This window comes from Anser brachyrhynchus, assembly GCF_964034855.1.
Source record: "Anser brachyrhynchus genome assembly, chromosome: 2".
In the NCBI taxonomy this organism is placed as follows: Eukaryota; Metazoa; Chordata; class Aves; order Anseriformes; family Anatidae; genus Anser; species Anser brachyrhynchus.
Genome location: NC_137695.1, coordinates 129,033,102 through 129,059,322, shown reverse-complemented (window position 1 = coordinate 129,059,322; position 26,221 = coordinate 129,033,102). Strand labels below are relative to the sequence as shown.

At 35.8% G+C, this 26,221-nt stretch overlaps 2 long non-coding RNA genes across 2 annotated transcripts in view; one reads left to right on the top strand and one right to left on the bottom strand.

Annotated features, from left to right (window-relative positions):
- LOC308190659 overlaps nt 1-2,438 on the bottom strand; it is a 45,468-nt gene extending 43,030 nt beyond the window's left edge. Inside the window, exons 1-2 of the long non-coding RNA XR_013947447.1 lie at nt 2,412-2,438; nt 2,094-2,170 (exon numbers count right to left, since the gene is read on the bottom strand). This is a non-coding gene — a long non-coding RNA (uncharacterized lncRNA). The remainder of the gene's footprint in view (nt 1-2,093; nt 2,171-2,411) is intronic.
- Nucleotides 1-26,221, top strand: part of LOC308190358 — a 620,619-nt gene that overhangs the window by 321,713 nt on the left and 272,685 nt on the right. The window lies entirely within an intron of this gene.

The following is a 26,221-nucleotide window of genomic DNA, read 5'->3' as shown; positions in this document are numbered from 1 at the left end:
CTTTACATTGCTGGAGATCATGATACTTGAAAGAGCCCAGTCATGTTCAGCCCAGTCAAATTAACATCAATTTGCCAAGATCGTATCTCTGTAAAAATATATATAGATGTACACACACACGCACCTATATGTCACAGTCCCATCTAACAAATGAACAGTCTATACCTATTAAATGTTCACAGTTCCAAGGAATTTCTGTCTAACCTCCATTTGTTTCCTCCTAATACAGCCTGATTCGCAAGCTTCTATCACTCCCAGGTATCATAAATACTTCCTCAAAAAATCCGTGGCTCCTCATTTCCATATCCTCCACATCCATCACATTATCAGTTCAAAGAGAACCCCCTCAATTTAAAAAAATTTATCCACTAACTTTGGAAAATATTCAGATGACAAGAAGAGTTGCCTTCATGTGATATCCAAGGATCCTCTGGCTTAGTGGAATCCTCAGCTGGCACACAAGCAGTAAAATTGCTTCCTTATTATATAAAAGGATTAATTTGTTTATCTTTAGCATTGCATTTGTTGTTACACAAAATGAAGACAGTTTCTCTTCCAGGAGAAGTTTCCCATCCTGTTCATGCATACTTTAAAAAGTAATTGTAATACGTTTTTTTTTTTTAAGATTAATTAATTTAGATTATCATTTGACTAGAGACATGAAAGTCTATTCATGAAAGAATTGAAAACAGCAGAGTTGCTTTCACAACTAGAGAGACAAATCAAACTGGTTAGAGAAGGCTTAGGATTGATTAGTCATTTTAGAGAAATGGAGCGTGTCAGAAGAAAAATTAACATGATGAAAACACTAAAGGAAAAATACTGACAGATTAAAAAAAAAAAAAAGAAAAAAAGAAAAGAAAATGGGGAAAATGTGAAGAGGTAAATGAATGTATACCCAAAGGTTGCATGTGCAATCTTGCAATACATGTACAAGGAGTAAAAAGTCAATGAGGATGATCTGAAAAGTCCAAAATGTAATCAAAAGTAAGGAAAAAGAAAATATGAAGCATAAAACATCAGCTACACAGCAGTACTGAGAAGATTAGAGAATGAAGTTAAGAGAGAGTGCAAAAAATGATAAGAAAATTAAGGATAGAAAATGAAAAGCAGATTGCATGAGGGTTTGAGATAAATCAGAATTTTTTAAAGTACATGGAGAAGAAGAGGTCAGCAAGGAGGAAAAGAGTAGGACCTCTCAGAAATGAAAGTGTAATTTATTCACAGAAGAGGTAGTTACTGCTATCAGTTTAAACAAATCTTCATATCAATTTTCAGAAAGTAGGATGTGGAATGAATACTAGAAAACAGTCATACATTTTACATTTTGTGGGTTATAAAGAAAAAATAATGAAATAAATTTTATCATTCAATGGGAACTGATGAAGCAATTGTATAGTGTGTTCAGCTGGACTCCCTGGATCTGATTTAAAGCAGAGGTTTTTTGAACAGAGTCCATGGTTTGTACAGCACTAAGCACAATACAGCTGACTATAAATAAGTCATCAAGTTTGATCAAACTCTGGGACTAAATAAGATGCTGAGAAATGTCAAAGTAGATAGGGGAAAGCTTTTGCTAGAATTATCAAAAGCTTTTTAGAAGTAACTTTAGCATCTGAATTTAGAAGTAATTTTAGCATCTGAAAATAGGAAGTAGTAAATTATTCCAAAACTCAGATAATCCAACATATAATTATAAATGAACTTGTTAGATTTAAGTAATGCTTAGGGTATGAGTGAGAATTAAATGTAAGCAGTTATGCATCTGTAGAGACGAGATTAATAATGCCATTATATATGTCGTAAGAAAACTTATTAATCAACACTTCATGGCATAGACCCCCCAAAACACTAGCACTCTCAATGACAAAAATCTATATACAAATATAAATGAATAAAAAACTATTAAAATTAATAAGTACTTTTATTATATTTAATTTTTGTAATATTAAATACTTAACAAAATATGTTAATGTCTTTATTTGTTACTCATTTTTATAATATATGAGAAATTTGGGCTCAATGAAAGGAGAAACCCATTGTCTCTCAGGAGATGGCATGGATAAGAATGGTAAAAGAAATCATCTACTTACCAACTGTGATTAGGAGAAAACACCAAACAGCTGCTTCATTTAGCCAAGGAATTCAACTTTCCTTTCCCATGCATTTTCTGAAACAGCATGGAAAAGCAATTTTGCATGACCAGGGAAAAAGAAATAAGAATAATAGCTACCTTTGCCAAACTAATAAATCCCTTTAGAAGGGATTTAACACCAAAATGTAATCACAAGTAACTGATAAGATGCTAACACACAAATATAAAGGTAAACTCATGAATATTTCTAGTACTCTGTATTGTATTTACATTGTCTTTGTTTCTCAAAGCATCCATAGAATTGGACAAGACCTACCAGCAAAGTATTTGTTCTTTCTGATACCTAAAGTCCAGGAAGAAAAGGTTAAACAAAGGTGAATTTCAGCTTTCATTTTAAAAGTTTTATCATTGCTACTTTGTTACATGCATCCTTAAAATATGAACTGACTCAAATTCCTCGCAGGGATTGATAATGCTCTTTTACTTCTGTAATTCCAACCTCATCTGAAACTAGAAGAGCCCATCTTTGATTTATGAATACTACAATTGCTTTTCCACTTCTAATTACTCCAGCTCCTACTGAATACACATATTCCAGTTCCTCTGAACCACCAGGAAATACCAAAATGTAAAGAAAGGAGTCTGATAAACTAAAAGATACCAAATTTGAAGGATTAACAAAGCCTTGCAAAAATTATATTGCTGATAAACAGTATGCAAGCTTAATTTTGTTCCACCGAACTGACTACAGCAGAATGTATATCAAGAAATTATGGCATCCTTATGCCTCTTCTACACCACTGGTTTTGAACTTTTGTAATTCCTTCTCTTTCAACTCTCTATTCCCCTCCACTGATCCTTTACACCTTAAGGGCCACTCTGACCTCTCCTTACTACTGGGTCTTATTTGTTTGTCCTTAGTATTTGTAATGGTCATGAATCTCACCAAAGAGAAATGAAGCAGTATATTAGACCAGAGTGCTTTGGATCTAGCACAGATTTTTTTCCAGCTGATCTAACAGAGAATGGTTCCTTTTTGCAAAACACCTCGACTTTTTTTTTTTTTCTGAAAAAGTTTAATTGGTTGTTTTACGAGTTTCAAAGATACTTAAATAAAAAATTTTAATCAGAGAATTTAAACATGAAAATATCACAAAAGCAACAAGAACAAGCTGCCTGAATGTCTGTAATTAATGGATATAATGTCTATAAATAAATATATGTCTGTAATTAATGAATATAGCTGACCTATGTTGACTGAATACATTAAGAGAAATCTCTCGTAAGAAGAAGATTGGGGAAATATACATTGAGTGTTCAGGTGGAGTTGTGTATGCAGGTTTGTCAGCTGGACAAAAGCAGAAGAGCAGGAAAAATTGACCATCAACATCTACTGTTCCTGATCTTTGCCTCACTTTCATTGATTTTTCCAATTCCATCAACTGTCTGTAACTCAGTTATATACCAATAGCAAACTGTGCTTTCCATCAAATGAACTCTAATCCTTTTGTTTCCTCACATACTTTTTTAATGTTCCATCTTCCAGTGATTTGAAGACACCTCTCCATGCTCAGAGAAACTGAGTGAAGATAACAAGGCTTACTCCCACTGGAAAACAAACCTCAGAATATATCAACTTTAAAGCATATTTTAATATATCTAACTTAAACATATTAAGAAATGGTATCATAAAATTACCCTTCACACAGGGTAGGATTCAATTCCACATTAACTTTGGTGACATAATTCATTTACCAATTCATTTGCAGTTTAGTGCTCTTTGAGATGCCCTAGGGTGTTATTTTTGGCTTCCAGCTGCTCCCAAAAGCCCAAATCTCCCATAAGAGAAAGTAAATATTTTTTAGCTCCATATAGGTCTCTTGGATACAGCAATCTGATGGCACAGGGCACTCTTGCTTAGACCTGGCAAGATATTAAGTTGTATGGGCACCCATTCATCTCTCTCTAAGGCAGAGATTATTCAACAAACTCAGCAAAGTCAGAGAGTGGGAATGTAATGTAAATTGAGGTACCTGGCATGAGGAGTCTTAACCTCAAACTGAATCCCAGCTGAAGTCTCTTTAGATTTGTCATTTAGAAAAGGAACATGAAGGCTTGATCTGATACAAATATGAGCAAGCTTCCTAAAGAGGGAGTGCATTTAGTTTCTCACTGGAAATAAATATAATTCAGAATATAATGCTCACTATTCCTGGCATCAATCCACAAATAAAAATGGTCAGTATGCTGCAGTTTAAAGAGCACAGTTTTCAGTAGACTCAGAAATTGAAAACATTCCTTCTTCTCCAGTACATGTTGTTCCATACTTATAAAAATCAAAACTTATTGTTATACTTGTACCATTATTAATATATGGACAGCTTATTAATACATGTGTAAAGTAGGTATTTTAGTGTTTTGAATACTGGGAAAATGTCTTGCAGGATGTAAATAGTAAAGCATCCTTCACAGGTGAAACTGTTTATCAAGATGACAACAGATAACTTCAACAGTACATCTGGGATAATAGATATAAGTGCTTATTCTTATACCACTGTATTACCTAAGACTTTGTCAAATTATTCACATACTTTTTCCATAATATTTAAGAGATATCCAGGCATCTCCATTTAGTGTAATGAGAAGACACACTATCTTTTTACATGGTCAGGTAGTTCCTTAATTTCCATATGAAGTATTCTTAGTATATGCTTGTTCTTTTTTCTTAGTTCCTTTGTTTCTCTTCTATTTTTGTCTATTAGATGATCATTTCTAAATTCCCAATATTTGTTAGTGTGCATACTTACATATATTGCAATGATAGTCAAAATGTCCATATACTTTGAATAAGGTTTATTGGGGAAGCTGTGAAAAAAATATAAATAAATAAATCACTGACACATGATTTCCTATTTTTCTTCAGTTTGTATTTGGTAAAAGTAAGCAGCTATGAGAACAGGAAAAACAGACTGACCAGCAAAGACCTCTTGGAGGTCAGAAGTTATAGACAAAAAGTGAAAGCTGTCAAATGATGAGTTAAACCTTCCAAAGGAAATTAAAACAGATAGTAAAAAGTTTTGTAGCCATATTAATAAAAAGAGAATGACAGAATAAAATAGAATTGTCATGCAAGGAGAAAGGAATATACATTAATGATAATCTGGCTAGAGTCCTGAACTAAATGAATACTTTGTTCTGTTTCCAATCTGGGTGTTGATGTAGAACAGGTGGACATAAGGAATAAGAAAAGATGCAGTTAAATATTTCCTTCCACATGACTGCAGGAAAATCTAGACGTACACATGTTTAGGGAACAGGATAATCCCCATCTGAGAGTACTGAAGGAGTTAGCGCATGAAATTGCAACTTCAGAAGCAAGGATACTTAATAAATCTATCACATTCAATACCTGTGACCAGAAATAGGAAATGGAATGTTTATGGTGAGGAGGAAGAAAAGGCATCTCAGAGCTATAAAACCTGGAATCTCACTTGAACTCTACATACAGCCAAGGAACACATGTGGAAGAAAACATTAATTAGTTGTAAGTAAATGAGGTGAAATGCAACAGTGGCACACCTAATGTAAATTATATCACATTCACCAAAGTATTTTAATTGATGTGCTAACTCTTGGAAAAAGTAGTATATGTAATCTGTCTGGACTTCAACAAAACAGTTTAGATGGTACATCACAAGAAATTACATATTAAAACAAATAAGACAGGGTTTAGAAGAAACCTTCAGCAAGTAAGAAACTGTCTAAATCAAGTGTAAAACCATTTGACAGGATAGTTTTAAGCTTATAAAGTGGGTTTCTCCAGGATGCTGTGTTGGGAAAGAACTATAGAGTCATTAAGGTTGGAAAAGACCTCCAGAATCATCTGGTCCAACCACCGCCCTACCACCAGTATCACCCACTAAACCATGTCCCTAAGCACCACATCCAACCTTCCCTTAAAAAAAAACAGGGACGGTGACTCCACTACTCCCATGGGCAACCTGTTCCAATGCCTGACTCACCTTTCTGAGAAGAAAAGTCTCATAATTTCTAACCAAAACCTCCCCTGGTGCAACTTGAGGCCAATCACTCTAGTCCTATTGCTAGTTATCTGAGAGAAGAGGCCAACCCCCAGCTCCCCACAATTTCTTTTCAGGTAGTTGCAGAGAGCCTGAGTTGAGAGCTTGAGTTCAGAGTTGTAGAGAGTTGTAGAGAGAGAGTTGTAGAGAGGTCTCCCGTGAGCCTCCTCTTCTCCAGACTAAACAACCCCAGTTCCCTCAGCCATTCCTCATAGGACTTGTGTTCCAGGCCCTTCACCAGCTTCGTAACCCTTCTCTGGACACGTTCCAGGGCCTCGATGTCTTTCTTGTACTGAGGGGCCCAAAACTGAACACAGTTCTTGATGTGCGGCCTCACCAGAGCAGAGTACAGGGGGACGATCACCTCCCTGGTCCCGCTGGCTACACTATTCCTGATACAAGCCAGGATGCCATTGGCCTTCTTAGCCACCTGGACACACTGCTGGCTTATGTTCAGGCTTATGTTCAGGCTTATGTTCAGGTAAGCATCAATCAGAACCCCCAGGTCCTTTTGCTGTGCACAGATTTTGAGCCACTCTCTCCAAAGCCTGCAGCATTGTATGGTGTTGTTGTGGCCCAAGTGCAGGACTCGGCACTTAGTCATGTTGAACCTCATCCCATTGGCCTCTGCCCATCGACCCATCCTGTCCAGGTCCCTCTGCAGGGCCTTCCTACCCCCCAGCAGATGGACACTTCCCCCCCAACTTGGTGTCATCTGCAGACTTACTGAGGGTGCACTCAATTCTTTCATCCAAATCATCAATAAAGATATTAAAGAGGATGTGTTCCAACACCAACCCCTGGGGACACCACAGTTGCCGGTTGGATTTCACTCCATTTACCACCACTCTCTGGGGCCAGCTGTCCAGATAGTTTTTAGCCCAGCAAAGAGTGTACCTGTCCAAGCCACAGGCTGCCAGCTTCTTCAGGAGAATACTACAGGAGACCGTGTCAAAGGCCTTACTGAAGTCTAGGTAGAGCATGTCAACAGGCTTTCCCTCGTCCACCAGGTGGGTCACCTGGTCATAGAAGGAGATGATGTTGGTCAGGCAGGACTTGCCTTTCATGAACCCGTTCTGGGTGGTCCTGATCCCCAGGTTGTCACATACATGCTGTGATTGCATTCAAGATGACCTGTTCCATCACCTTTCCTGGCACCCAGGTCAGGCTGAAAGACCTGTAGTTCCCCAGGTCTTCCTTACAACCCTTCTTAGCAAGTCTCCAGTCATCCAGGACTTCTGCAGATGACCATGACCGCTGATAGATGATGGAAAACAGCCCAGCAATCACATTCACCAGCTCCCTTGGGTGGATCCCATGTGGCCCCGTGGACTTTTGACAGTCCAGGTGGAGCAGCAGGTCTCCTGTTTCTAACTGTTTCCACCTGAGCTGTGGAGGGTTTCTTCTGCTCCCCATCCCAGACTTCCAGGTCAGGAGGCTGAGTGACCCAAGGAAAAGTGGTCTGGCTAGTAAAGACAGATGTAAAGAAGGCATTCAGCCTTTTCTTTATCCTCAGTTTTAATGTTCTCCCCTACGTCCAGTAAAGGATGGAGATTCTCCTTGGCCCTCCTCCATCTCTGGTAATGTTTTTTCTAACAACTTTATGCAAAACCGGGAGTGTACTAACAACAAAAGGTAGAAAAGCCTCATCATTAGAAAACAGAAGATCACCAATAAAGAACAGGATGAACAGGAGGACTCCAGCTGAGTTTGAATGAAATTCAATACCAGAGAATCCAAACTAATGTGCCTACTGGCTATTCAGACAGGAATCAGCTGAAGACAAGTGAAAGGAAACATTACGCTATTTTAGGTGATAACAGATCTGCATGGTTATGAATGTACACACTCCATGAGACAATGCTTTGTTGTGATAGCTTAATTTATTCTAAGTGATCAAGGCCTCGTACCATTTGTGCAAACTGTCCTTAGACTCTCCTGTCCTACAGTATGTATTTTGTCAGTCCTCAATGGGACGTATCCAGAGAAAAGGAAAATGCAAGTCTAGGATTATTAGGATATAGTAACATAGTAATACCAGCATTCAAGGCATTGATGATATTTCACCTGGATTATTTAATATTGATATTCAAGAAAAATTATACATAACAAGAATGAGGACAGAGAAGAAGAGTTAAAATGATTATCAGAGGAGACTAAAAGACCTTGGCTCTTTTAGTCAAACAAAACTACTGTGACAGTAAGACCTTGGCTCTTTTAGTCAAACAAAACTACTGAGACAGTTGTGTATGAATCTATGAATGTAAGTATTAAAGATGAAAAATGGGACATTGGCTCAAGAACAAATTTCATGTATTTATACAAACAGTTTAATACTTATTGCATGTTCTAGAAGGAGAATAGGTTGAATGACAGGAGGCACTTTCTGAAAGCTCTTTTTTTAACTTGTTATTCATAATGCATGTAACTGTAAAGATATCCCAAATAAAATATGTCATGATATCAACAAAATCATGTATAACATAACAAAGATTTAAACAAAAATCAGCCTTTTGGCTAAGCATTCCTGTTATGATTTTTTAAATATGCAATTGATCATGGTAAAATAACCACAAAAATGATCTTCTTGCAGTTGACAGAAAGTTGTATGTGGTAGCAAGGCTTCTGATTTGGAAGGGGAGAGAAAGAAAGGAAAAAGAGAAAAAAAAAAAGAGGCATAAAACCCACACATTCAGAATGCAGGCTTTGTCAAATGATGATCAAATATCAGATTACTGCATACACTTCCATTACATAAAATTACAGCTTCTTAAATTAAAATGGATTAAATCTATTGAATTAAATGTAAGTAATATATATATATATTTAATAATAAATGTGGCATCTATTGTTTATGTGTCATTTTGTTTTTTCAGTTTTATGATGGAGGCTTTATTATAGTTTTTTTTTCTTTAATCCAGCTATGCTATATTTTCAAATTTAGAGCAAACTGGCATGCCCTCTTCGGCTTGGCAAAGGGGGAGACCATGTAATCTCTGACAGAAAAAATGTATTCGTATAGTATGCATGTACATATCTAAGAAAATAATGAGATGAGAAGGTAGAACTAGAACAGAAGCGTGGATCTACTGGGAAGCCAAGAGGACTGACTGATAAAGCAAACTTGACAAGTCACTTAATAGAAGTTCTGTTACATATACAACACAACAGTGATATGTAACGCTGTACATTAGCTGAAATATGTAACAGTGGGATGTGTGTCCCTGAAAGAGTCTCCTTGGTTATCAACTCTTATGTCCTTTCAGCTATTACAGGCATCCAAGTCACATAATGGCAATATTGTTTGGTTGTTTAAGGTTAGTCATTCCAACAGAAAGCACTTCCAGGATCAAGTTAACAAACGGTCTTTAAATTTAGGGTGGAAATTTCTATCATAAAGTGAGTCCGTAGCCAGCTGACATTTATTTGCTTCTATGATAGGCAAAGACCCAAAGCATTGCAGGTGGTTAGGGATGTTTTTGCTTGAATTTTGAGAAAATGTCTGGTTGCCATGGAATTTGGCATACCAGTGGGTATGCAAGGTATTAAGCATACAGAAAGGTTGCTCCTAAGGACTCTCACTTTATCCCCAAGTTACACAGATGAAGCTGAGGGTACTTTCAAGGAGCAAACAAACTCCAAATGACAAAGAATGTATTGGCATCTCTGGTGGAAGCTAGTTAACAGTAGCTTAACCTAAGCCTAAGGTCCGCACAAGGTGCCAAGCAGACCCCATATTTCATTAACAATACTACCTCTGAAATAAGGAAGATTATTTTCTTATTATTTCAGTTCAAATTTTCACCTTTACCAGACTATGTCTCTCATATTTCTACTGCAGATAAGTTTCCAGCTGAAAATCTACATCTATAAATTTTGCCTTGACTGACCACCTGAGACATCCAGAGTAGCAACCTGAGACTAACATATTCTAAGTTGGATTTTGGACTGAATTTTCAATTTGGTTACTTCTAGGGCAGAAGCTAATGCAACTACAATGGTATATATATGTGTGTGTGTATATATATGTATATATTTATAATTATTAATTTTAATATTTATGTATTTAATTTATTGGAAGTTACTTGGTAGTATTTTAATAAATAGAATTTTAGAAAAAATAATAATAGAATTAATTTCTACTCGAATATTCTCATCTGGTTAATATATATTTAATATATTTCCCTCAACATTTGTGCATTCACAGCAGACCTTTGTCTGTGACATTGGATGTAAGATTCAATATCATTAATTTAAATTAATATTGAAAAGAACAAAAGTTCATGCTGTTACAATGAATCTAAGATAAGAATGACTGGGAAATAGAATGATAGCTAATGTTACATGTTCTATATCAGCCTGTATTGAAAGCAAATATACTAGTTTTTTTAAACAAGATTCAAGCATTTTGAAGGACCCCACACCCATGAAGACAGTGGATGAATATATCTGTCTGAAAAAAAAAAAAAAAAGGTAAGATAAGTTTATGGTCCAAGGTAATGTCACATAATCTTAACATATCTAACAATCTTAATTTAAAATGGTCCCTTCTGGGTTAGGGTTGCACTATGTGCCAAAGATAGCACTTAAAAAAATAAGTGACATTGTTGCAGTACTTTAACAACAACTGCTAAGGCATCCAGAATATCACACCAATGTCAATACTGTGATTTACTAATAAACAAAACAGAGAAACAGGTTACAGATACAAACACATCAGATACCCACATACCACATGCAAATTGTCTTCTTTGAAAATCTAAATCAGAGAAGTAAGAAAAGACTTAAAATACTGGGGATGGGTTTTGCTAACATTCTGGAAAAATATATGTATAGATTTATTACAAAAATAGCTTCTTGGGGCAAAATACAGTGCAGTTAGTAAAAGCAGTTGGTAAAGCAATTAGAGAAGCAGTCAAGGGACAGAAACAGAAATATCCATCAAATCTAAGAACAAAACAGTGCTCTCATCATTACCACTGATAAACAATTTGAGGATAAACCAGACATTTGAAGGAATCCTTCAGTAAGAATAAATTCACTATCACATTCACCTGAAAATGTTTCAATGAAATAAGATAACATTCTAGAAAAACTAGTTCTAATGTTAAGAATACAGCCTGCTGGAACTTACTGTTCAGCTTTTACTGTAGAAAAATTCCCATTGACCATGAGAGGGATAAGAACAGCAAATAGTTTAGTTTCTACTAAAATATTGGAGCATTGAGTTCTTGATCAAAACCATCTAATTATTACAACAAAAGCAAACAGTCAGAGAGGTCAACACTCTTTACTCTTATATAAACAACAACAATGAAGAAATGACTCTTTACATTTAATAATGTTCTTACTAGCTGTTGTATTATAAACAGTACTAGTGCTGAGTATTCATGCTAAAAGGAGATGGTTTAATGGCATTAACACTTTTATAAAACTGAACAACAATTTCATAACAGCTGAAAGATTACTCTGTATTTCAAGTAGAGTGAATCATTCCCTATGCATTTGAAGTTATGATAGACTCAAGTTGATGAAGTATGTAATTTGAAATTCTTAAGTTTGTAATTTGAAAGATTACTTTGTCTCACTGTAAGCTGCTTAGGCTTTTCCATTTATAAAGCTGAAACATTTGGTTACACAAATATGGCATCAACATAACTTGTCATACAATCCTTTGGTTTTTAATAATCTTCTACTGATAATCTAAATGATGATTAGTCTTGTCTCAGTAATTTCTTTGCTCTTCTAATACACATTTGTATTAATCCCTACTACATATTTTGATTTTTTTTTAGAACAAGACCATATTAAAATCCTTTTCAAAACCTAAAATGATTAAAAAATAACATTTTAGATATATATTTGAAATTTCAAAAAGATTTGAAGAATGACAGATGTGCAGAAATGAACATTTAAAAATCAAGTATGGCTTACTGCCTTTAGCTAGGAGGACTGAAATTATATAAAATCTTCAAAGGCTGTAAGAGATTGATTTATATATTGTAAATATTATTTTCTTATTGTACTGCAGTATGTATACAATATATAGAAAATCAGCTTGTTTCAGCTGCACAGAGATTTGGCATAATTTCGTCACCATTCATCTATCATATAGTCCTAGGACTTACTGGAAAAAAAATAATCAGGGCTTTCTCTAGTTTTTGCCATTATGAGGAGCAACTGGCAAGGCTTTTCACTGGCACAGCTGAAACACTGCACAGTGCTACTGTAACAGTAACAAATATCAGGAATCACCAAAAAAAAAAAAAAAGCAAACATCTCAAATAAATTTGAATATGCAAGCTCCTCAGTGGTGAGAAGAGAGTTAAGTTATATGCCAAATCAGTGTGCAAGTTAACAAAGAATACTATGTCTCCTTAAAAATACATTGCACAGCCATTATTTTATACAAGGTCATTATGCATATGCTGAATAATGCATATGGCTTGCCACAGAAGAATTAAGGTAGTCTTGTCCAATTTGGCTAACACAACCTTGCTGGAATACTCATCATGTGAATTATATGGAGAAACACTGTGGCTAGACAGAGAGCTGCACAGCACTTGATCCCAGGCACTAGGAGGCTCTTACTCTCTGTGAAGTTCTTCAGGGGCAAAGAAAGTACCTGGATAAGAATGGCTTTAGACTCTCAAGTTTTCTTCAGTAAACTCAAGTTAGTCACAGTGATAATGACAATATCTACAAGAATACAAAGGACATTAAGGAGGACAGATGCATGTGCAGAAAAGAGAGATACAAGAGTGATTGCTATAGTAAATGCAATACCTACAGTTCAGCTGTAGGCCCCCTAAAAAAAATTAGTCTTCAGATTCTGGATTCAGCCAAGAAACAACATTTGAGGTCATATCTAAGCATTTAGATAACTTAATTATTGTATGCATAGTGACATGGAGTTGTATTGGCAATCATCAGCAAAATGGAAAAAATAATAAAATAAAATAAAATAAAATAAAATAAAATAAAATAAAATAAAATAAAATAAAATAAAATAATAAAATAAAATAAAATAAAATAAAAAATAAATAAAATAAAATAAATAAAATAAAATAAAATACACTTAGCATAAAGTTGGTGCACTTCCAAAAGCTGAGACAAACCACTGTGCACTCTTAAAGAGAGCAAGCTATCGTGAAGTTTAAATTGTGAAGAAGAGAATGCAGAAAGTGGGCTGGAATTCCAAATGGCTAATGCAAAAGCAGCTGGTTTTGAGCAAGCTTTCAAAGAACAGGACCGAAGTCAGTTCACCTGTGGCAGAAAATTTATACAGTCAGTGAAAGAAAAGATAAGATTATGAGCAAAGCTGGTAAGAAGCCTGTTGTAGTCATTAGAAAGAGAAGGTCAGAGGATTTATTTCAAAGATGAGGTCTCCAAAACAGACAATGAGACTCAACAGTACAAGATAAAGGTATATTGCCAACTGTACAAGCAGGAAATGAAGCAGAGGATCAGAAGTATTTAAAATATGAGATCAAAAAGAAATATTTTTTTTTCTGAATGGCTGTCTAGAAGAGAAAGACTTATTTAGGAGAGAAGACTGCCAACAAATCAGTGGAAAAACATGTAAAGAGTTCAAATAAGCTATTCTGAAGGAATTTCTTAAAAGTTGCTTTTCCTAAAAAATTATTAATCTTGATGACATTTAAATTTTCAAGTTTTTTTTTTTGTATTTTTTTTTTCAGTTTTACAGTCTCTCAAATTTTTTGTCCCAGAAGTAAATGGAATGAAATTCTGATTCTTATGCACAAAAACGCAGGTGTATACAGATTTGGAGATGCTTGGTAGGGGCTCCACCAGTGGCTATGTTATCAGATGGGTTAAAAATAGGCATATATTCCCATTTTTTTTTCCTGCAAACTAAGCAGTTGATCAGTGTGAAATTTCAAAAAGAGAGCAGCTTTCATATCTTCATTTTTCCATACCTATATATATATATATAAAGATTTCTCTGAATGCATGCTCTTGTTGAGATCTGTGTCTCATAGTCATACCTGTCAGGGATGTCTTTGTTTAAGACAGGTGTCTCTTATACAAATATACAATCTTGAGAAAAAAAAATATATATATATATATAAAATTGGGAGCTTTGTTCCATTAAAAATAAATAAATTACTTAAAACAGATTTAGAGTAATTTTCCAATCACTGTTAACATTTTAAAATTAATATCATACATAGTGCCTGCAAATCTGGTTCACCGCATGAGAGAGCAATGTACCCATGTAGATGAACATGCCTTACTGAATAATGAGGTGGGGAGGAAAAGGAGAAAGAACCGATGAAAGCTGGTTTGCTCAAGTGAGAGTCCATGCATGGTGCCTTGCCAATGGCACAAGAGCCAAGCATACACACTTCTTTCAGTCAAAGGTCAAGAAGGCTTTGCAGAAGGCTCTTGTCAGGAGCTATGCCCTTCTGAAACTTCATATCCTTTGCCAGATGCACACTTACAGTCACATTCTGAGTGGTACAATGCTCCTCATGGAATTTTTTTTTACTTAAATAAATTAAAACCCAATTCTTTCCTCCAATTAAGTATGAGAAAACCACTGGAATAAAAATCACTGGGGGGAGAGAGAGAGGCAACTTTCTGTAAAGCTGACAATATGCCTTAAATCTTCCCAAAAGGGAAATTCATCTATTCCAACTCCTTGCTTTTTCTTCAAGCAAGCTTCTGATACCTTTCCATACTCCTGGTAGGCTTCTCCTCAAGCATTCTTGCCGTCCAGTAACCATGTTTTTTACTTCAGTTCCTTGTGAAAGATGTAGTAGACACTAAAATGCCTGTTTCACAGATCTTACTGTTTCTTTGCAAGGGACAAAAAACTTTTGTACTGTGTCCACTGACGTACACTTAGAGAAGTTAGAGAGCCTTAGGAATTTATGTGTGAAACTGGGAAATCCTGAGACTCAAGATACTCTCCCAATAAATTTTGTTATTAGAAAGATTACAGTTACTACAGAAAAGAAAGAAAATAAATCAATCTATGCAATTTCCTTGATTTTTTTCACCACACTGTTAGCATTCATGTAACAGCAAACTACCATAAAATCTTAAACTTAAAATAGGCTAGAAGCACAGGCATTGCTTTCATAAAATATAGAAACTAGTACAAAAATACCCCCAAAAATAAAAAGCAAAAGGAGATTCAGAAACAAAGAATCCACGAAGCTAACATAAAGGAACAGAACATACATTTGAGGAATGCTGTGGCCTCAAAATTTTACCATTAATCAAATAATCATTTAGTGTCTCATACACTGGCAATGCAGACAGTTCTTAAAGCAGGAATGAATAGTTATACATCTCTAATATACTAAGGAAGTCCAAAACGGTCTTAGTGTAAAATGGGATCTGTCCTGAGATATATATATGACCACAGATCCTTTGTTTTGATGGTTTTGGACTGACAAACATGCTCTATTCCATAGATATATTTCCAAGAGTAACTTCATAGGACTGCCAATTAGAATGTTCTTCCCCTATGGAGTCCTCCTTTGGCAATGACCCTAATCTAACAAAACACGTAAGTAGAGACTTAATTGTAATGTCAACAGAACTATACATGGGCTTAAAGTTAACCATATACTTAAGAGTTCTGCTTACCAAGCACTGTATCAGCTTACTGATGCTACTACTGCTTTAAAAGCAGTGGTCAGAATCTCCTGTTAAACCTACCCATGTACTGAGATTTTCTGGCTTCTGATCACTCAAATGAAAGAACGAGAAAGCCTGTAAGACTAACCAAATGCAGGTATCAGATCTCCTGCTGTTTAATCATTCCTAATCGCTGCATTCAGTCAAGTTCTTCCTCAACCGCACCTGTCCCAGTTCAGTCACTGATACTTTACAAGTAACACCCCGGGTCCTCTCAGAGAAATGAAAAAATCGGCTGAATTAAGTCTACGTGTATGCTAAAATTTTAATTCCTGCTATTCTGTAGGAAGAAAAGTCACAGACACATAAGAATCTTCACAAAATTTTGATGTCTATTCTTACTGATACATTTCTTTGCTTTGTATTCAGAAAAGACTATTTCTAATCCAGAAAATTGTCTCCTATATTTAGGTGTTTTAAAAGTAATTAAAATTTGTTAGCAGGCATGTCTGAAAATAATAAATATTTTTTTTGTCATATGGTGTAGTGGAACAATAATATAAATACAAGTGACTGTTGTCATAAAGAGGACAATACTATGAGACTATGAAGAAAGATTCTAACTTGAACTTTCATAGGAACATAATAAATAAAAGACAAAATCAGATAGAATCGTGCTGTAATAGACGTTGATCCTTTCAACTACCAGAATTCCATTCTGTTCCACCTTTTGGATAATACAACTTAATTATCTATGAAAAGGAAGGAAGGAAGGAAGGAAAGAAGGGAGGGAAGGAGGGAGGAAATCTTGCAAGCCCAAAGAATTCCTAGAAACTATTCCAAGTGTGATATTTAAAAACACCTCTTCACAAGAATTAATGCCATACTAAATTATGGTAAAAAGAACTGAAAGACTTTTAAAACATAAATTCTACAGAAAGCAGGAACATGCATATGGTATATTACCAATCTTAGGTATATTACCAAGATAATATTTCCCAGTGATTGCCAATAACCCACCAGTTTGAAATATATATATATATTTCTATATTGTATACATTGTATATATACATTGTATATATATAGAATATATATAACTAGTGTAGCAGCATTTAGAAAGAAAGAAAAGAAAAAAAAAAAAAAGAAGGAAAAAAAGAAGAAAAAAGCAAAGCAAAACAGTCTTCCTAAGACAAGACTACTGTTTTTGTGGAAACAGTTTAAGGACTGAATTCTGCTTATTAATGGCTAAAACAGAACAGAGTACTATTGTAAAGTCCATGCTAGTCTTATTCTGACTTGGAACAATGAGGAGAGAAAAGATCTTAACACAGAGCAAAGTATAATATTGAAGTGTGGAGATATTAATATAATCTTTATTAGTATTACTAAATGGTTTTGCTCGACATGTTTTATTTGTCTTCTACTTAAATTATATTGCTTCTAATAATTTTAACATTGTGCAGTTCTTTTCCCTATACCATCAGTACTTAATATAAGAGAAGCCATGAAGTGGAATATATATATATATATAAAAATAAATATTATTTCTTAAGGTACATCAAGCCAAGATGCTTACAATTCAACCATATAAAAATAGGCTGTAGGAAAAAAAAAAAAAAAAAAAAGCTTAGTCTTGATATAAACTTTAGTAAAAGAAAACAATTTTCCATAGACAATATACCATCTGTCTCTAAACCATGTGAAAAGAAAAGCTTTTAAAATCCAGCCACTGCTAATGTGACATGTTGAAACATTAATCACCCCCTAAGGCCAATATAATTGTAGCTCCATGTTAATTACCTAACAATTAACAGCAGTAATTTCCAAGGGGCAATCAATGAATTAGCTTGTGATTTTCCCACAGACTTGAGTCCCACACTGCCAGCCTGAATGCATTTCAAACTCTGAATCATGGTTCATCAATGACACTTCTGGTGTATGAAATAAAAATTCATTTGCACCCTTGCTAATTAGGCTCGATTATATCCCTATGTGTATTACAAACTCTATTCACTTGCACAAAATCTCTGCCACAGGCATTTTTCTCCATTTAAAAATTCGTTTTCTATTAAATTAGAAGGTCACCTAGCAGGAAAATGTACTAATCAAGATTTTATCACTAACATATTAAAGGGTTTTAATAAGCAAGTTTAATTAAGTTATCCTAACAAGTGATAAAGGCTATCTCCAACCTATCTGAATGTTTATGCAAGTATAGATATAGTATATGCAACGTGTGTATTCAAACATTAAGATATATTATATATATACAAAAACAATTAAAAATTAAAATATTATTTGAAAAATTCCCCATGTTTCTTTTTCTCTACTTCTTATTACATTTCTGAAAGAAATCTTACCTAAGCTAGGGCTTCTGTTTCCTGGTTCCTTTTAAGAAACATATGAATTGTTCTTATAATCATGTGGTAGATTCAAACGCAGCTTGGTAGGATAGTATGTTATCACATCCTACTGTCCAGACACAAACTTGCTCTTCGTATGAGTCTGTGCTAATATGTTGATTATTAACCATTAATATAAATATAACAAGTTGTCATCTGCTTAATTTGCTATTAACATATTAACTTTTATTTTTTAAAGATTAAAAAATCAAGCACTGGTTTTACATCAAGTAGTATCATGATTTCCTTTTAACTATGTTTATGTTTTGCAAGCATGAAGGGCAAATTTTGCAGCTAATCTGTTCAAGGAGCCAGAGTGGAAGGAATGAATACATTACACTTTCCCTCATTAAGCCTAATCGGAATTCCGGTAGTATCACATTTGTTTGTGCAGGGAACAAATATGTGAATCAAATGTGCTAAATTTGCATCTCTGGTTTCTGGAAAGATAGTTCCAATATTGCAAATGTATTTTATCCCATGACCTATATTCCATGGAAGACAATGCACTCAGGTACAAAGAGCTACCTCATTCTCTCTCCCAATTACTTTCTTTCTCCCAGCCCTGCTGAAAATTTTTGCCACTAGGACAAATGGAGACTGTTGAGTTAGGGCTTTATCACCTAACCTTTGTCTCCTTAAGTGGTTCATTTAAGTGGTTTAGCTTCAAACTAGTACAAATCCAATATCTGTTCTATTATAAATATGAAATGGTTACCTAACTCTTTCCATTTTAAGAGGCATATTTTAGGCTGTGGAAAGCTATTCGTAGATTATCATCTTTTTTGCTAGGTGCAATAAAGGTACTTCCAAGACAGCAGAGATGCACATGCTGAGTAGTGCTGTGTCCCAAGCTGAGTTTTTCAGCTGCTTTCTCTCTCTACCTCTTCAGACACCTTCTTCTCAGCTATTCAAAAGGGGCAAAAGAATCAATCCTCCTGCTAAACTGTATCAGTAAGTTCAATGCAATTACAGCTGTGCCAAAAATGAAATCCTGTAAACTTAAAGCAGCTGAAACAAATTCAAAGTATAATTGTCAAGAACTTTTTTGTGTATACCTGCTTGTAGTTTGGACCCATGTGTGTGCCATGTCTGTGGGAACTGTTTTCACTGAGAAAAGGCACGCTCCTTTTATGTCTGTGGCAAAGAGTCAGACTAGGCAAAATTTCAACATACACATGCTCTACTTGGTTCTGCTCCATATTTTTAGTAGGAGACCCACTTCTGGGGAGCACCAGTGAGCTGAAGACCTGATGAAGCTCTTACAGAAGATCTAAAATTGACAAGAAAAGACCTTCTCAAGTCATCAGTCTTACTCTGTAACTCAAGGCCTCACCTAAACCAGTCCTAATGGACATTTTCCTCATTTTCTTTTAAAATAACAAATAAACAACAACAACACACAAAGAAACAATGGACATTCCACAATATTCCTCAGCAATCTGCTCTAATGCTTAGTTACTATACTCACTAGAAAGTGTATCATATTGCCTGTTCTCTGCAGGAACAACCTTGCTGTTTAGATACTGCCTCCTTCACTGACAGATCCTTTAAACATTTTCTTCTTAGTTTCCCTAAATAATTTCCTGAAGAAATATATGGCTTTACTGTCAAGAAAACATTTCTAATCTCCATCTCCTTCCTCTCTCTGGAAATATGCACTTGCATATGAAACTGATGTTTCATATTTAAGTAGTAATTTTCTTGCTGTCACATTTGTAGGCACATTTCCAAATTAAAAGTCCATGTATTTTAGCAGTGTAAAAGATAAGACACATAATAAGAACATGCAATATATTATTTTTTTAATGTAATATTTAAACCCATCCCACAACTCCCTCCCCCCCCCCCCCCCCCCCCCCCCTTTTTTTTTTTTTTTGGTCAGTTCTTTGACCAAAGGATGAGAATGTGAAAAGGAAAAAAAATAAATCTTCAAAGCTTCTTTTTCTTCCCAAGCAATAGGAAACAAAACCTTAGGCAATATCTATATTTACATTTAGTGCCAGTGTTCATGTTTGAGCTCAGGTTAGCCTGGGTAAGTGGTAACAGCAATTGCAACCATACTACCAGTAATGACAAGTTTCCCACATGGAGAGAGATTTCCCCAAAGGAACACACCTCAGAAGGCAATCTGGGACTGCTCACCAGTTAACCTGTCTATGTAAAGATCTGTCAACTTCTCTCATTATGTGATCTGCATTAGTAGACATGTAAGAAAGTTTTGCTTACCATGGGAAACGTGGGAACATAGCAGAGACAGGAAAAGCCAAATCCAGCTTCCACATTCAATAGAAAAAAAAGAAAAAAGAAAAAAAAAAAAGAAAAAAGAAAAAAAAAAAGAAAAAAAAAAGAAAAAAGTGTGAGAGCAGTGGGAAAATATGATCCTTATTTCTGAGAGGCATTTGCCAGGAAAACTAGAACTGAAGTGGAGGACCTTGTATCAAAGAGCAATGTCAGCAGACATCCAAAGCAAAACATTGATGGTTTAGGAAGTAGATCTTAATTAACAGAAAATGGAAAAATGCTTATGCCTGCTGAGTGCATATGCAAGTGCACTGTGACCAACAGACTCCTTATTTCCCAATCTGCGAAGCACTCTCTAATGAAGAAAAGATGTAGAAAAAGAGGCTCAAGAGCACTAAATTAATTAGATCTACCTATGATATCTGAAAAGTAGTTGGGGAAAAATAGGGAAGGAAAAGGGTAAGGGTAAGGGTAAGGGTAAGGGTAAGGGTAAGGGTAAGGGTAAGGGTAAGGGTAAGGGTAAGGGTAAGGGTAAGGGTAAGGGTAAGGGTAAGGGTAAGGGTAAGGGTAAGGGTAAGGGTAAGGGTAAGGGTAAGGGAAAGGGAAAGGGAAAGGGAAAGGGAAAGGGAAAGGGAAAGGGAAAGGGAAAGGGAAAGGGAAAGGGAAAGGGAAAGGGAAAGGGAAAGGGAAAGGGAAAGGGAAAGGGAAAGGGAAAGGGAAATGGTACTAGTTCATATGGGAGAACATCAGCAGGCAACAAAATTTAGAAACATCACTTCTGGAATTTTTTCAACATAACTAATTTATATTATGAAAATATAAAGAAAAGATCAATAAACTGCCTGTCCCCAAGTAATAATAAATATAATAATAGTAATAAAATATTTGAAGGATGAAGAAACAAGTATGGAAAATACCTAAAACATTAAAAAGCACAACAATTTCAGTAAGTTCAGAACATCCAAACATTCTATGATATAAACAAAACCAAAATTCAAACTATTTCCTACTTCTTAGAGAAAAGAGAAAAGATAACAAGTGCTAGGGAACTAACAAGCAGAGGTATTGATTTTCACTTAATTCCTTCTGGAAAACATCTGATATTTTCTTCACTATTTCCAAGTCTGATTCAACACAAAAATTTACTACCTCTGCCTTTAACCATATCTTTATTAGTAACAATCATGAAACAAAATCATTATTTTCATGTATTTGCTCCAGTAGAAACATTCAGTAAACAATAAGGAAAATTTGAAGGGAATAAAGAAAATAAACACAAAATTCCTTTACGAATTTCATATATAACTGAATTCCATAAACTGAAAGAGTAATTTCTCTTTTCTCGATTTTTTTTTTCTTCTTCTTGGAAAGCAGTGGAAGGGGAAAAAATAAAAAAAGCCTTTTAACGTCAAAAGATTTCTCCTTTCTGCTATCCTTAGAACCATTTTTCAGGTCATGAAAGAATATTTAACACTCAATGTTTTTTCAGCGGAAAAGTCAATTCATAAAAGAACACTTCTTGCTTCCTATCAGTTTGCTTACCCACTTGGAGAAAAAAAAAAAAAAAAAGAAAAAAAAAGAAAAAACAAGGATATGTGCTTTTTATATACTATATGTGAATAGTGTGCACTATTCACAGAAAATATTTCTAATTCCATACTGGTTTGATGCCTGCAAAATAAATAAATAAATAAATAAATATCACTATTTCTAGCACAGAAACTATTAGTTCGGTTTTATATATTAGATTTTGTATAGATCTGTGTTTATCTAGTTTGGCAATACCTTCCAAGAGCAGTGATTTACTTATTTCAGCAGTTTATTTAAGATGACATTTACATTCATTATTTCTGTATTTAGTTTACTAGTATAGGAATTTGCTTTTTTGTGCTATTTCTGTGTGAGTCAAGTAGAAATATGTAGAAACTTAAGTTTGAATTGACACTAATTACAAGCATATCCTGTGTTTTCTACTATTTGATTTAGCACAATCCGGTTATCAGAGTCCTATTAACTTAATATTTATTAACTTCCATACCCCTCAGATACATGTATTATCTTCACTGTATGTCTGCTGATAATCAGCTCTTGAGAGTTTAATGTTATTATTTCAAGAACATCAGTAGGCACATTTTCCACCTAAATCACAATTCTAGCAGTGGTTCATTACACTATCTCGACAATGCAAATGCATTTAGCACTTGCCATTTGAAACACACTTAGAAAGGGAGGCATTGGTATCCAAAGTTACCTCCCACATATTCAACATGTTTCTGCCAAACTTTTCATCACCAATTGGTTCAGTTTCAAGTGGCCTTTGGACAGTTCTGGTTTTGCATTGTTGGACAGGCTTCAAAGCAAAAATCAAGTTTTAATACAGATCAGTGTTTTCCAGTGTGCATGTGTGAATTCATGAGCACAAGTCTGTGTGTGTGTCAAAGAAAAACCTTCTATTATTCTCAGTGGGAAAGAAAAGGTGTGCAGGACATGATTCTCCTATACTGCAGCATTTTGGGAGATTCGATATTTTTTCCCCCGCTATCTGTTATGGGTCATAACACAGATTCTCTAAGTGTTTCATATGGAAATCTACTTTTGCAGAATCCATAAAAGAGCTTTTGATGTGGACACGTCTCAGGAATGTAGGAGGCCTGTATACTGGACTACGTTCAGTTATTGTGTGATGTTCCAGCAACAGTCCTACCTTACCTGCTTACTAGTTTTTTTTGTGTATATCTCCATCCACCTTTTCTACTGAAGAAAAATATATATATATATATATATATTCTTTAGGATTTTAGTCTGATTTTTAAGGTCTTCTCCTTGTATGTAGAAGACTGAGGTTCTAACCTTCACTTTATACCAAGTAAAGGAAGAACTTGAACAATATTAGGGTGTACCTTCTGCCACTCACTCACTCTTGATTCTTCCACCTTCCTGAAACCAATAGGTTGGGGATTTTTGCACCCGTATGTATATATGTATACACACAAAAAAAAAAAAAAAAAAAGCACATTAACATATAAAACATATTCCATTTAATCATAGAATTGTAGCTCAGGTTGGAAGGGACCTTAAAGATTATCTAGTTCCAATCCCCTGCCGTAGGCTGAGTTACCACCCACAAGATCAGGTTGACCAGGGCCTTGTCCAACATGGTCTTGAACACCTCCAGGAATGGAGCATCCATCTTTCATTATCAGATTGAGCAAAAAGTTTCTCTCCGTCTTTTTTATAAACTCCCTTTAAGCACTGAAAAGCTGCAATGAGGTCACCTCGAAGCCTTCCCTTCCGTAGGCTGAACATCCCCAGCTCTCAGCCTTTCTTCACAGGAGAGGTGATCCAGACCTCTGATCATTTTTGGGGCCCTACTCTGGAACCACTCTCACAGGTCCACATCCTTCTTGGGCTGGAAGCCCCAGACCCAGACCCAGTACTCCAAGTGCGGCCTCACAAGGGCAGAGTAGAAGAGGATAATCCCCTCCCTCGACCTACTGGCCACTCCTCTTTTGATGCAGCCCAGGATGCATTTGGCCTTCTGGTCTGCAAGCACGCACTGCTGGATCATGTTGAGCTTTTCATCCACCAGAACCCTCAAGCAGGGCTGATCCCAGTTTGTTCTTCTTGCAGTCTGTACTCATGTCTGGGATTGCCCTGACTCAGGTGCAGCACCCTGCACTTAGAGTTCTTGAACTTCATTAGGTCCATATGGGCCCACCTCTCAAGCTTGTCCAGGTCCCTTTGGATGGCATCCCTTCCTTCTATTGTATCAGCTGCACCACTCAGCTTGGTGTCATCTGCAAACTTGCTGAGGGTGCCCCCAATCCCACTGTCTATGTCAATGATCAAAATATTAAAAAGTAACAGTGCCAGGACAGACCCCTGAGAGACACCACTCGTCACCAACCTCTACCTGGATATAAAGCCATTGACCACCACTCTCTGGGTGCCACCTTCAAGCCAACACCTTACTCACTGAATGGTCCACTTATAAATACATACCCCTCCAATTTGGAGATCAGGATGTCATGTGGGACCACGTCAAAGGCCTTGCAGAAGTTCAGGTAGATAACATCAGTCAGTCATCCCTTGTCAACCGACACAGTCACTCAAAAATAGAAGGCCACCAGGTTGGTCAGGCACGATTTGCCCTTTGTGAAGCCATGCTGGCTGTCTCACATCACCTCTTTGTCTTGCATGTGCTTTGACATTACTTCCAGGAGGATCTTTTCCATGATCTTGCCAGACACAGAGGTGAGGTTTACCAGTCTGTACTTCCCTGTGTCTTCTTTTCTACCCTTTTTAAAATAGGAGTGATGTTTCTTTTTTCCAGTCACTAGAGAATTTGCCTGACTGCCAGGACTTTTCAAATATGATGGAGAGAGGATTGGCAATTCCATCAGCCAATTTCTTCAGGATCCTGAGATGCATGTCATCAGGCTCCATAGACTTGTACCTGTTTAGTTTCATCAGGTGGTCTTGAACCTGCTCTTTGCTTACAGTTGGAGGGACTTTACTTCCCCAATCCCCATCTACGAGTTCAGAGAAACAAAAGACTTGGAAAGCCTGACTGACAGTGAAGACTGAGGCAAAGACGTTGTTGAGTACCTAACTGGAACATTTACTGGAACATTCCATTTAAAAACAAAACCAAGTTAATAAAATTAAATTAGTAAAATAAAACAAACAAAATATCAGCAGTTTAGGTGGAAACACCACTGCTCGCAAATCTGGCGATATAAGGAATATATTTCTACAGAAAATTGGCAGCTAGCACATACATATGATGGAGAAAAGGAAACCCAATGTTTAATGGGATAAAAAAAAAAAAAAATCAAAGAGAAATTCAGAAGGCTCAAACCGACACTAGATTTAATAAAATCTCAGTGTTGTCAAATGGCCAGAAGGAACTCTAGCAAGATAATTTAAAGCTTCTGCTCAGGTTATTGAGCCTATCCTGTGCCAAATAAAGTGCCATCTCTCTAGCAAAGACTGATCTTTATTCCTTTAAATTCTTCCTTAAAATCACCTTTTGCTTCCCTACCTCAAATCACCACCATCTGGGAGTGGTTATCCTGGCAGACACCTGTAAGTATTTAGGCCACTGTGAATAACTTACATGGACACCTGTCTTTACTATTATTGCATTTTTATCCTCTTCATATTCTTTTCTCCAGGTTCAGTGAAGCCCCAGACCATGAAGTGTGTGGGGGAGCTGGATATCTTTGTGCAATTTTCTGCCTGTGTACTACAATAAAATACCAACCCTTTTTTGGAGTTAAAGGTATTACTTAATATAATTGTAATATGCATTGCATATCTAGCTTGGTTGGCATCAAAAAGCCTGGCATATCTTCTGTGAAAACAAAAGGAAAAGATATAGGTCTGTATAGATAGTCATGCACATATATTTATGGTAAACTGAAGAGATGTGCTATAGTCACTGTTATCGCCTGCACTTCTGGTTTGGGGCAGGTGGTTATGGAGCTCTACAATTCCCCAGATGGATTACTTCTTCAATAGATAAGAAGATTGATTTAGCTTGTTTGTTTGTTCAAAGTCCTGTACCTCTCTGTAGTCTGTCCTTCTACTTATTCCAGGTCTTTCTTACTGTTAAATCTATTTCACCATTCCCACCTTTATTTTCAGATACATGTTTTCACAACTGGTATTCATTTTCATACATTATTCTGTTGTTTCATTAGCTACACATTCCCCTTTGTATGTTTAAGGATGGTGCAAACACCTACAAGTTCCTGAAGTTCACTCCAATGGACACTTTTGGCTCA